We start from the raw sequence: 13,598 nt of genomic DNA on the forward strand, positions 1-13,598 counted from the left end.
CATTGATTTACACAGTGCCACGCATGAAAATTATAAGATAGCTGAAAGAAAATCCAGACAACTGGTTCCTGGATTTCAGAATTTGTGTCTAGCAGGCTTGCGGGATGTGGGACAAAAGATATTCCAAGGAAATTTCAAAATGAACACAGCAAATGTTAAAAATACTGTGCAATTTCATAAACTTTGAGACAGTTGTTCCCCCATTCTGGATTCAATATTGCGTTAATATATTTTAGATCATAACTTCTGCTTCCTTTTTTTTTCTACTTTTTTGTTTTTATGTTTCGTTTTGCATCTGGACAGCTGCTACCCAGCCAGTTACACCTCATTTGGGCACAGCTTTTGTTTTTTATTAACAATTTCTCCTACCTTGCACCCTACCTCAAATCTTCCCTTTTGTCTTTGTTCACTCCCGCTGTCTTTCATTTGCTACATAATGCTGCTTGCTGTGAAATCCCTTTTGGTCCCTAAACTCTCCTCCTCCTCTCGGATCCAAAGTGTCACCGCAATTTTCTATCTCTCACTCTCTCACTCTCACTATCCACCCCCGCCCCGTGCATGCACACAGACACACTCTCCAATCCCCAGCAGTAGATCAGTCGCCATGTCACAGACCAAAATCAGTTCTGGTTTGATCACTGTCATTGGCTGTTGTGAAATAATATTGACCAAGATGTGGTTGGGAATGCTATAACTTGACTCAGTGTCTCTGGAAAATTCAATCATGTTCCTGCCCCTCATTTTCCCTTCCCATTTTTGCCTTCTGGACATTTTGGCGCGTGCCGTGCAAATGAGGACAAGATCAGGCACCATTTTGATTCCACTCCATGTCATGAATAATGGCTTTTTTCGTTAAAAGTATCAAGTATTGGCTCTGTAATATCCCTATAGATGTGATTTATTTGAAAAAAAGACTTTGAATTGACTGAGTTAATATCAAGAATGTATTCTTCAGAGCTTTCTCTTTTTTTCCCTAAGAATCATTTTACAAATGCTGTTCAAATCCTGTAATGGAGATAAAAAGAAACCATAATTTACTGAGTGACTAAATAAGAAGAATATGGATAATTGAGAAGCATTTCCAATAATAAGGTTGTAGAAACTGCCAATTTGCAGGGAAAATTGCTTCCATATTGTTAGTAGTGTACAAATGGAGATTTGTGTTTAAATACATATTACTTGCTAATGATACATCCTTATAAGTTTGAGGAAATGGCCTGAATCTCTCTCTCTCTCAAATGTAACTGCTTGGATTTTGAGGCAGTAATGAATGGTGAAATTATCAGTAATTGGTGTCATTATAACTGTGAAATTGGCAGCAATATGGCACCCACGTGTGTAATTAAAGGTGGAACTCTGGAAATTGCTTTAAGTGATTCTGTGTCTTGTTGAAGTCTGTGTGAACAAAAGATCGATGTACTGGCATGGACTCAAGCTAATTGTCTACATTTTATGAATTAATTTTGCTGCAAAAAGTTACAGCTTTACAGTGTTGAAGTTTTCATTTGTACATGATCAATATGGGAGGAATTTACCAGTATCGAATATCCCAGGAATCAGATTCTTTTTTTCTTTTGCATAAATTTTGTTCGCAATGATTTGGCTAAAAAAATTTGTTCATACCTGTAAGGCCTTTTCACATTTACATCACCTACTGGAACTGTACTCGTGACCCTAGTGCTATATGCTTTTTACTAGTGGGAGTCTGACATGTGGGACAATGAAGACAAGTCAGCCTCCTTGTCAAAACGCTGACTAGAAGGAACTTTTACCCAACCCAGAGAATCTAAGCGAGCTAATGTTAGACTTGTGCGTCTACAGTAAGAATGTAATCATCCACCTCCGCCATTTAAAGAGATAACCTTCAGTCACATTGTAAGAACTACACTGCTTTTCCAATGACTATGAAGGATCCACGGCAATTTGTGTACAGATAATTTCAGTCTGGCAAGCATGATGTACAACATCACCCAGAATACTGAGAGGGCCTGCATTCACTATACAGAGGGGGTCATATACTACAGGACGTCTGAGTTCATCACTTTGACTTGCCCCAACAGCAAGGGGAGAGCTCTGTCCTGTAGGTTCACTTGCTTCCCAAAGTGTTTGGTTCTGTCAGTGAAACTCATTTCCCATTGAAGGCCCAGAAAGATGCAATTGTGACACATATAAGCAAATACATGCAAGGGTTTTATGAATTAAGTATGATGATTCTCTACCCAACTGTGGATTCTGAATGCTGGTGCAAGTAATCTGGGAAAGTGCTCATGATGTCTTTGTCCCCTGGCATTCAGACTTCGTGGCTCCAGTTGTTAAATTGCATCAAGTTGCACCCTACTGCAGGATCAATAATGAGACATGAAAGATATGAGTGTACAGGTGTATGTGTACCACATGGTGGAGAGGATGTACAAGTTAGGGGGAAAGTTCCAAGATGCCACTGCCAGTGGTGAGGGTTGTGACAGTCTGTTGTGCAGTTCATAGCTTTGTCCTGCAGGAAGGACACACCCTTAACCCAGCAGATCAGATTCTGGCAGAAATGAATGCATGACAATCCTGACTTTGATATTGCTGGGGCCACTTAAGAAAATTATTGCTGCAGTGGGGATGATACCTAGAGAACTGCTGGTGAGTTAGAAAAGTCATCACAAGACATTTGAAGTAGTTATTGCTGAACTTCACACAAACATTCAGGTGTTTAGTACAAGACGTTTAGAATAAATTGAGTTAATTAGCTATTTGTTACTTTGTGATACCTGTAATGTTAAAATGATTGGTACGTTTTTAAACCGGTTTAATTGTACTTAAGTCTCAGCCTGAAGTCAACAACAATGAAATTAATTATAATACAAACAATAGTGATGCATAAGCATAAATCTTAAAAATAATGCCTTCTAACAATGGCATGCATTTAGAACACAACATGCTGTCACTAGCAGAAGTATTTGAGGGTTGCTGTGACAAGGTATGAGTAAAAGAAGGTTTACTCCACAAGAGGTGGCACCACCTTACTGTTTCTGTTGTCTTGGTGCTCCCTATGATCCAACACCTCTTGTACTAAGAGCATGGTGTCATCTTGAAGGTGATATTGTAATGAGTTAGATCTGTTAGCCTCCATTTGGTCTCACCAATGTAAAGGAGACCTCATTGTCAGTAGCAGATACAATACACTGGCTTGAAAGAAGTACAAGTAAAACGCTGCTTCACCTGGAAGGGACGTGTGGGGCCTTGGACATCGAGGAGGGACAAGGTAAGTGGGCAAGTGTTATACCTTCTATGATGGGAAGATGCCATGGAGAGGTAAGGAAGTATTAGGACTGGTGGTGGAGTGGATCAGGGTGTCACAGAGGGAGCAGTCCCTGCAGAATGCTGATAGTGGAGGGATGGGGAAAGGTACTTGGTGATGGCATTTTGTGGGAAATGGCGGAATGGCAGAGGTTTTCCGGCCTTTGCTTTTAATGGGTTGAAAGATCTAAAAACTACTTGAAAGATTGTTCTTGATTATTGTGGATTGCTTTGCCCAACTGGCCTGCTTCTGTGTTGTTTATTCCATGTAACTGATAGGAGTTTAATTTTACAAATGCTCTGTAGAATTTTGTTTTGGAATGCTGTTTTAAATGGAATGAAAGGCATACTGTTTCCTATCACGCTGTGACTTTGATGTAATAAGTGGTCTGATTGTAACAAATGTGAACTTCAAATGTAATGGACAACATTTGAAAATTGAGCCTAAATTTGGAATGACCACTGATCCTAACCACAGCAACTCTGATTTTTCTTGGGAAGATCCTTTTCATTAAAACAGTTTCAGACCTTTGAGTCACTTGGTACACAGTTCATACTGTTCCTGCAGAATTATGTCTTTCAATTTTAGAAACTTCTTGATCTAACATTCAGATTTCATTGTAATTATACCCCATTATATCCATAAGTTTTACAAGTAAGCAAAACCTGATTAAGTGATTAAATCAATCCAGGTTATGTCTGACAGGGCCCACTTTGGTCTGACATCAACCTAGGAGCTTCTAAATTTTAATTTTTTTAAATTATAATTTTGGTGTTTTTGGGTGGCAGATAGATAAACAGCTGCTGCCAAAATTCAGGACAGAAAAATGGCTGAGATTTCCTTTTTTCCTTTTATTTTTCATACTTGAAATCGTGTTTGAAAATGTCCTTTGTATCTGTTACATCCTGGTACATAAGATAGTCATCAGTGATTTGACTAACAATTTGGTGTATTATACAATGATAATATATAGCATTCAAACATGCACTGCAACATCAGATTGAAGTGTCAACTGTTTTTGAATGTCCAACTGAAATATAAAATGTTCATCCTTCCCAACGTTATGATTTGTTTTTCTAAGTGTACATTGTAGCATCAACATCTTGCAGTCTAATCGCAAATTCTGTAAATTTGTTTTACTGCTCAAAATATGTTAATAGTAGAACATAATCAGGGAATCTTGCAATACATCTGCTGCTGGAACCCAGAAAAGCAATGTCTGTGAATAACCATGGGCTGTCATTTGGGTTATTTGAGTCTTTTCAGCCTTTAGAAGTTTAATGATGTTCGAAAAAAAAAAGTCCCGAATTTATCTCTTCTAGCTTTAATTACTACTTCCCCTCAGAAAAAAAAACCAAAAAAAGCTAGGATTCTTTGATTAAAAATTAGCTTTAAATATCCTAACTACCATCCTATTGCTCATCAGGAAAAGAAACTTCTTCATCTGACCAAGTGGGTGGCATGCTTTTTGTGACAGAACACTAAACAGAAAAGTTTTATATTTTCAAATTCCTAGTTTGATCTTGTGTCTCCCTTGTGTTGTTCGTTCATGAGATGTGGGTGTTGCTGGCTGAGCCAGCATTTATTGCCCCTGTTAAATTATCCTTGAGAAAGTAGTGGTGACCTGCCTTCTTGAATTGCTGCAGTCTATTTGTTGTAGGTGGACCCGCAATGCTGTTAGAGTAGAAGTTCCAGGCACATTAAAGGAACAGCAATATATTGCCAAACCAGAATGGTCAATAGCTTGAAAGGAAACTTTCAGGTGGTGGTATTCCCTTGAATCAGCTGCCTTGTCTTTCAAGAAAGAAGTAGTCATGGGTTCAGAAAGTGTGGTTGAAAGAGCCTTGATGATTTTCGATGGTACACACTGCTGCTACTGAACATTGGCGGTGGAAAGTGTGGTGTCACATCCACAAACATTCAGTCAAGTGGGCTGCATTGTCCTGAATGATGTCAAGCTTCTTGAATGTTGTTGGAGCCACACTCATCAGGCAATTGGGAAGTATTCCATCACACTCTTGACTTGCACCTTTTCTGTTTTGTTAGTGATGGTCATTGCCTGGTGCTTGTGTGTTGTGAATGGTATTTGCCACTTGTCAGCTTAAACCTGAATGTTGTCCAGATCTTGCTGCATTTGGATGGTGTCTGAGGAGGCATGAGCATTGTGCATTCATCGGCGAACATCCCCACTTCTGACCTTATGACATTACCCTGAAGAACTCTTGCAGAGATGTCCTGGAGCTGAGGGAACTGACCTCCAACAATTACAACCATCTTATGTGCTAGGTATGATTCCAACCATTGGAGAAGTTTTTCGCTGATTTTCCATTGTCTCCAGTTTTGCTAGAACTCCTTGATGCCCACTTGGCCAAATGCAGCTTTAAAGTTAAGGATGGTTACTCTCTTTTGACCATATTTGGACCAAGACTGTAATGAAGTTAGGAGCTGAGTTGGTCTGATGGAACCCTAACTGAATGTCAGTGAGCAGGTTAATGTTGATTAAGTGCCGGTTTATAGCAGTATCAATAACAACTCCCATCACTTTGCTATCGAGAGTAGACTGGGTGTAATTGGCCACATTGGATTTGTCCTGCTGTTTTTGGATCGGGCATATCTGAACAATTTTCTATATTGCCAATTTGATGCCAATGTTGTACCTACACTGGAACAGCTTGGCTAGGGATGCATGGCTGGTTCTCAAAAGCACATCTTAGTACTTTTGCTGAGATAGTATCAGGGTGTTGTTTAGTACCTTAAGCCATTTCTTGATATCACTTGGAGTGAATTGAATTGGCTGAAGAGTGGCACCTGTGATGCTGGGGACCACTGGAGAGGGCTGAGGTGTATCATCCACTCAGCACTTCAAGTTGAAAATGGTTTAACTTTGTCTTTTGCATTGATGTGCTGGGCTCCACCCATCATTGAAGATAGGCAATAAGTGGAGCCTCTTCCTACAAAAAGTTGTTTAAGTGCCCATCAACACTTATGACTGGAAGTGGCAGGACTGCGGAGCTCAGATCTGATCTCATCAATTTTGCTACCAACTTCCATCCTGCCCTTACCTTCACCTCCTCTCTTTGCTCCCTCGATGTCTGTTTCCATTTCTGTGGATAGGCTGGCTATCGATCTCTAATACAAACCTGCCTACTGCCACAGATACCTGGACTATACGTCCTCACACCCAGCTTCCTGTAAAGACTCAATTTCATTCTTCTAATTTCTCCCTTTCCATCGCATCTGTTCTGACGTTGCCACCGTGTGCAGGAGGGCCTCGGAAAAGACCACCTCTTTCCTCCACTGAGGATTCCCCACCACTGTGGTTGGTAGGGCCCACATTCCATTTCTCCTGGGTGACAGGGTTCCTCTTGTCCTCACTTACTACCCCACTAGCCTCCACATTCAAAGGATTATTAGCTGCCATTTCTGCCAGCTCCAGCAGGATCCTACAACAACACGCACGTTCCTGTCCACTCCCTTGTCAGCATTCCACAGGGACCATTTCCCTCTGGGACACCCTGGTCAACTTCCCCATCTCTCCCAACATCTCCCCACACCCTCACGGAACCTTTCCATGCAATCGCAGAAGGTGTAACACCTGCCCATTTACTTCTTCCTTCCTCACCATCCAAGGCCCCAGATAGACCTTCTAGGTGAAGCAGCAATTTATCTGTACCTCATTCAATCCAGTCTACTGTATTCACTACTCATCATGTGGTCTCTTTTACACTGGGGAGACAAAATGCACACTGGGTGACTGACTGCTTTACAGGACACCCATGTTCTGTCCAAAAAATGACCATGAGTTTCCAGGTCCCTGCCGCTTCAACCCACCACTGTTCCCATGCCAACATTTCTGTCGCAGGTTTACTGGAGCTCTGCAGCAAGCCTAAGTGCAAGCTTGAAGAACAGCATCTCCTCTTTCGCTTGGGGACACTGCAGCCTTTAGGACTCAGTATAGAATAGAGTAACTTTACAGCCAATGCCATTCTTTCATGCTTTTTACCCATCCTCACACCTGGTCCTGCCAAGGCATGTGTTGCTTTTAGCACAGCCTACCAGTTCTGTCCTAGTCTTAGATCTCATTATCACTTATTCAGCTTCTCTTCTGTTCTGGTTAACTATCAATAATTCCCCCTGCCTGCCTAACTCTTTCGATGTCTCTCTCTATCTCTCTTGGTTCTGTCTCCATCTATCCTCCCTCCCTCCCCGGTAAACATAGAATGATGCAGCACAGAAACAGACCCTTTGGTCCAACTAGTCCATGCCAACCACAATCCCAAACTAAACTAGTCCCACCTGCCTGCCCATATCTCCCCAAACATTTCTTATTCATGTACCTATCTAAGTGTCTTTTAAATGTTGTAACTGTACCCGCATCCACTACTTCTTCCACTGGTTGGTGAGAGACATTAGGAGGCTGGTTTCCTTAAAAAATGTCTCTGACTTATCAGTTAAAGGTCGTATCGTACAATAGCTGTTGCAGTGAGAATAAATGGTTTTCTTCAGGTTTACAGTGAGTTTTGACTGCGGAGAACATGACGACGACTCCTGAATACAGTCTCTTTCTCACTTGCGCTCTCTCTCCCCGTAACTTGTTCCAAGCTTTTCAGTTACCTGAGAATCAATCACACATCTGTTGGCAGCCAAAAAGGCCTCTGTGATTGATAACGGCAACTAGATCAATCAATCATGTTGCCAGCAAAAAACTACATCTGTATACCCCGAGGCTCCAAATTGTTTCCAACTCGAACTGCAATTACTGTGATACAAACAATTGTTTGCATGACGCCTGCAAAGAGTGCCAGGTTACTTACTTTTAAAAACTGCAGCCTCTCTTTCAAACACTTCTTTCTCTTTCAGTCCCCAGTTTTAAAAAGCACAAAATAATAAGACATGGCCCATGCATTAATAGCTTTGGATTTCTCTTGTAAACAGCTGGATGAATGGGTGGAATCGCTGCCTTCATATTGGAAATCTTTCAAGTTGCTGCTCCTGATTTCAATCCATTGACCTATGCTTTAAAGGTTGAAAGTGGTGAGACTTGGTGAGGTCCTCATGAAATGGTTGGTGCAATTTATTTGGTAGTGCACTGTTTGCAAATCTAAAGTGTTTGATGCCACTCCAAATTGATAAATTGGTGTAGGAAAGTACAAACATCCTTGATCAGAAGGTCGCGCACTGCCAGCGCATTACTGCTTATGAACTATCAATATCTCTATCATTTTAAGTAAATGAACGAAAGAGTGGCAGAAGGAATTTTCTGCAGCTTAGTGTAAGATTTTGGACCAAACAAAAGTTAGAGCTGAGTATAAAAAAAAAGTGCTGGAGAAACTCAGCAGGTCTGGCAGCATTTGTGGAGAGAGAAACAGTTAACATTTGGAGTCCGTTACGAATGTTCAGAGTTAGAGCTGAGTATAGTTTAACTGGTAAAGAGCTAGGAATGGCAAAAGTTCAGAGATTTTGGGGCCAAGTACACAGATTGCTAAAATGTAGCAATGAGATACAATGCATAATTGCCTGGATTTTCCTGCCAACAGCAGTGTCAGTACTATCCTCTGACCATACAAGAGAAAGCCGTATCATGTCCATAACCTGCAATGGAAAATTTTAGTTCATGGAGTTAAGGCCCAGGGTCAGGACAAGCAAGATAGTCTTTGAGTATGGCCCATTGTTATGAAGCCATGTTCCCAGTGAGGATACAAGCCGAAGACACCCTCACTAAAGGCAGTTTTGAACTCAACAAGAGGTTTTTTCATACATATGATAAATTTAAACATTTTAGAAACATTTATGACACTTTCAAAACTCAAATTTTTAAGCACTGAACTATCTTTAAAAGTTTTGCTGGATTTGCTGATACCCAAGGGACATGCCATTTTTGTCCAAGGTTGCCCCCAACCCCTACCCTGGTTAAAGCGCCCTCAGTTATCTGGAGGAATACACAGCACTGTGTGGGATGATTGTCACTGACCTATGGACTCAGTCAGGGTAAGTTCTATCTTGTCTCTAATACCTCACACTCACTCTATCTCTGCTGCTGTTCCCACATCCTACCAAGGCTCATGCTCTGTTACTGTTATTAATGCTTGCAATACCTTCTCCATTCACTGTCACCCACCCTGAACAGCGCTAACCCTGTATGCCTGCTTTGCTACCTACTTGCTCACTCAGGACGTTTTGTCAACTGCAGCAACAGTAATAGCTGTGACACATGCTTCCATCTCCTGTAATACTGGCTTCTCTCCCATTCCATGAGGAAAGCAGACCATAATCGGGTAGAAAGAGTCAAGAAGGTAGTGTGCTGCCTGTCATTCAGCTCCTGACCCCTTACGAGGAGAGGTTCCCCTCTTAGACCACCCCGAGCAGGGCATGGTATCAGAGGCTGCCTTTGACTTTACCGTGCTAGGATCCATTGAGCGATGGCTATCCCCCTTGACTTGACTGAGGCCTCCTGATAATGATGTCAAGTTTCCTAGCTTTGTGTCCATGCTCAGTGAGTGGTACGATGGCTCAGTGATTAGCACTGCTGCCTCACGGTACCAGGGACCCAGGTTCGATTCCAGCTTTGGGTGACTGTTCATGTGGAATTTGCACATTCTCCCTGTGTCTGCGTGGGTTTCCTCCAGGTATTAAGTTTTTTTTCCACAGTCCAGAGATATGCAGGTTAGGTGGATTGGCCATGCTAAATTGTCCGTAGTGTCCAGGGATATCTAGGCTAAGTGGATTAGCCATGGTAAATATGGGGTTACGGAGGTAGGGGTGGGGGGTGGTCTGGGTCTGGTGGGATGCTTTTCGGAGGGTCAGTGTGGACTTGGTGGGCCAAATGGCCTCTTTCCACACTGTAGCGATTCTGTGATTCGAAATGGCACTGCAGAACAGTGGTAATATGAGCCCTGGTCTCTTTGGTCTGAGCGTAAGGCAATGATGTTGTGAGTATCTGAGAAGGTTCAGAGTGAGTGAGCTTTATGAAGGTAAGTGAAGAGCCCTGAAATACAGCCTTGTCCAGACTATAAGCTTGGGTGCATGTCCCTGAGTGTCCTTGCTACAACATTAGAATGATAGCTACCATTGTTCCCGAGGTGCAGTATTGTAAGAGCTGAAGTGTAATTGGATTGCAGATGTGCCATGAAGGTCGTTTGAGTCTGGCATATGTTGCGTGCGAATTACCATGGACATGACGTGTAGATGGCTGGTGCCCATGGAACGTTCCCATGAGATATTGGTGCTCATTTCCAACATGAAGATCATTCAGAGCAAGTGGCGAACTGAATCCACCAGGTGCTTGCTCTGGTTTCCTTGCTTGGCGAGCTTGGTAAGATTATTAATGAGGCGCTTTGGGATTTAAGAAGGTGTTTAACAGTCATTAATGGTTGTTAATTGGCAAATCACTGCTAACGAACGAGAATCTTGCCTTGCCACGCCACTTGTAAAAAGCGGAAAAGATGGAACAAGTTGCTCCTGATGTCGGGATGGGCCTCGTTGCACTTGTCCAATTCTGCCCCATATCTCCCCATCGGCCGTATTGCTCAGACCCCTGTACGATTTCTCAGTTTGGACCTTTTGAAGTCTGTTGTGCAAGAGGAAAAAGGGAATAAACAGCTTGTGTATTAATAATTATAAATAAAACTCTAGGTAATAATTTGAGGAAATGATGTACCCAGTCAGTATTGTAGAATGATCTTACAAAATTAGTTATTTTTTTTTGTTTGACAGTGTAACTTTGATACTCAGCATTGTTAGGAATAATGATTTTGGTGAAATACCCATACATTTGTTGTTCTTTCTGTTGTAAAAGGCGGTATCTGTGTCAGCGGTGCAACACATTTGAGTCTTCCACAATGACATCAGGATTATTCAGGGGAAGTATATTGCATAGATTTGCTTGCCGATAAAGAGATAATATATTATTTCTTTTGCATAAGTGTGTGTTTTTATATTTGGATTAGAAGGAAATATAGATTTGCAGAAGTAACAAATGTTTGATGACGACTTGAATGGTATATTGCATCATGTAAGAACCAGTTTGTTATAATAGTCAGCAGTTAATCTCCTGATTACTCCAGATTGCGGTGTCAGTGAAATGATTACTTTCAATTCTTGATAGATTAGTAATTTTCTAATTTTGTTCTTATTTCTTGTATATGAAAAGTTTTAAAAATTGATCTTGTGGCATGCATTACTCACTGTGAAAGGGTGAACTTGAGTGTATTTACAACCCTCCAGAAGTCCTGTGTTCCGCAGCTGATAAACTGCAGTCTAGATTAATGCTCCCCTGCAAAGGGGCTGACATTAATATGAGGATGGTGTCTGTGCTTTGAATGAAAAATGGTTGTATCATCATCCTACTGCACGTTGTGGAACGATTGAATCACCATCAGTGCTGCATGTGTTGAGAAGCTATTCAAAGAGTTGTTTCTGGCAATGATCAGATCTAGCTGATATCAATGACTTGATCTTAATCATCTCCAGGATAACTTGAGTTGTTAGTTATACAAAGATCATAGTAGCAGCAAAGTTCTGTTTATCTGTTCATTTATCATTTCCAGGCCACTATACCTCAGGCAGGAGAACTCTACTTCATAGTTAACGCCCACTCTCATGTTGAAATCCTCCAGGCAGGCGAGAATGTTCTGACTTAGTGCTGGTAGCAGCATCAAGCTCCTTGTAGATCTTTCACCTCTGTAGTGAGTATAGCATTAAAGCAAAGATACTTCTGAGCTAATTGGCACTCATTGAGTTGAAAGGCAGATGGAGAGAATGGGCTAAATCTTATGTTTTTTTTGGCGAAGTGTCAAGTTTCATGGTGGTATTTCTCTCTGTGGGGCCTGATGTATTTTCTCACTGCATTTTACCAAACCCATGTCATTAATTACCTCCCCTGCATCTGTGGTGCCCCTCTCAGCCCAGTCTAGCCACTTTCTACCACTTGCTATACTTGCAAGAGCTCATCACTGCTGGGATAAACCGGAATGGATTGGCATCATCTCTAAAAGACCATTTCACACACACATAAGTGATGCTAGCCTGGATTTCAATTGAGTTGGAAAACGTCTGACTTGTGATTTGCTCTATATATTTAGCTCTACCAATGGACAGATAGAAATATTGTGTGATAATCACTGGATGGCCCTGCATATGAGCCATGCAACCTATTTTGCACAGTTTCTGCTTCATGATTCACTGCTGTGAGTAGTCCAGGTGGAAACCTATTTAGTTTACTTTTCTTAGCATGACTTGAGAGCACAGAATTCTTACTGCATGAAGGGAAAGCACCTACTGTTATTTGACATAAGAAGAGCCAGAAAGCAAACAAATGTCATCAGTCCAAATGCATGGAAACAAGCCTAACAACAAACTGGGGCTAGGGTGGTGGGCAGCTGCTGTAATGTGGAGAAACAAGTCACATAACTTCGGTGTGTGATGCGACCAGCCTTTTGTCCAGTGAAATGTGCTCATCCGTAAGTAGAGAGTGAAGTGTTAAATGTTTTATAGTCAGTATTCTGAGAGAATTAGAAGGTTTTAAAAAAAAGAATAGAAGGAGATGCTGGTAAGATTAAATGAAGAGGTTATGCAGTGTACACCCACTAGCATTGATCATTCAGTTAGAATGGCCTTATTCAGTGTTGTAGATTCAATGTCATTTTGTGTAGTGCCTTTTAAGATTATTATAAAATTGGATGCCAAAATCTTGGTCAAAGAGGGTGGTTACAAGAAGTGTCTCGAAGAAGGGCAAGGGTCTTAGCAGGAGGGACTACCAGCTCTTGAGTCCTAGATAGCTGAAGGCTCCGCTGTTAACAGTGGGTGATGGAATATGGCAAGCTACAAGAGACCAGATTTGGAGAAGCACAGAGATCTGACCATTGAAGAGGTTGAGGAAGTTGCAGAGATAGCCTGAGGTTTTCACTTGATGCTGAACATATCAACAGTGCAGGTGTCAATAGCACGAAGACTAGTTCACAACTTAGGGTTTTAGCTTGTTAGCTAAGATCATCAGCGTACTTTTGCCACTTTTAGTCTGCTTGGATATTTCTCCCTTTTCCCCCTGCTCCCACCCGCAGAGGAAGCCTGATTATCAAGTTGGAATGTGATCAGATCCTCAGTTGTAAATGCAGTAAAATCCATCTCCTTCCAGTTCTGAGGAAAGAACATGACCTGAAATGCTAATTCTGCTTCCCTGTCTACAGATGCTGCCTGACCCACTGATTTTATAGCATTTTCTGGTTTTATTTCAGATTTCCAGCATTTAGAGCATTTTGTGTTTTGTTTTAAATGTGTTCTTTCATGAAATGTGAGTGACACTGGCAAGGTCAGT

Source organism: Rhincodon typus, chromosome 2, assembly GCF_021869965.1.
Source record: "Rhincodon typus isolate 14 chromosome 2, sRhiTyp1.1, whole genome shotgun sequence".
In the NCBI taxonomy this organism is placed as follows: Eukaryota; Metazoa; Chordata; class Chondrichthyes; order Orectolobiformes; family Rhincodontidae; genus Rhincodon; species Rhincodon typus.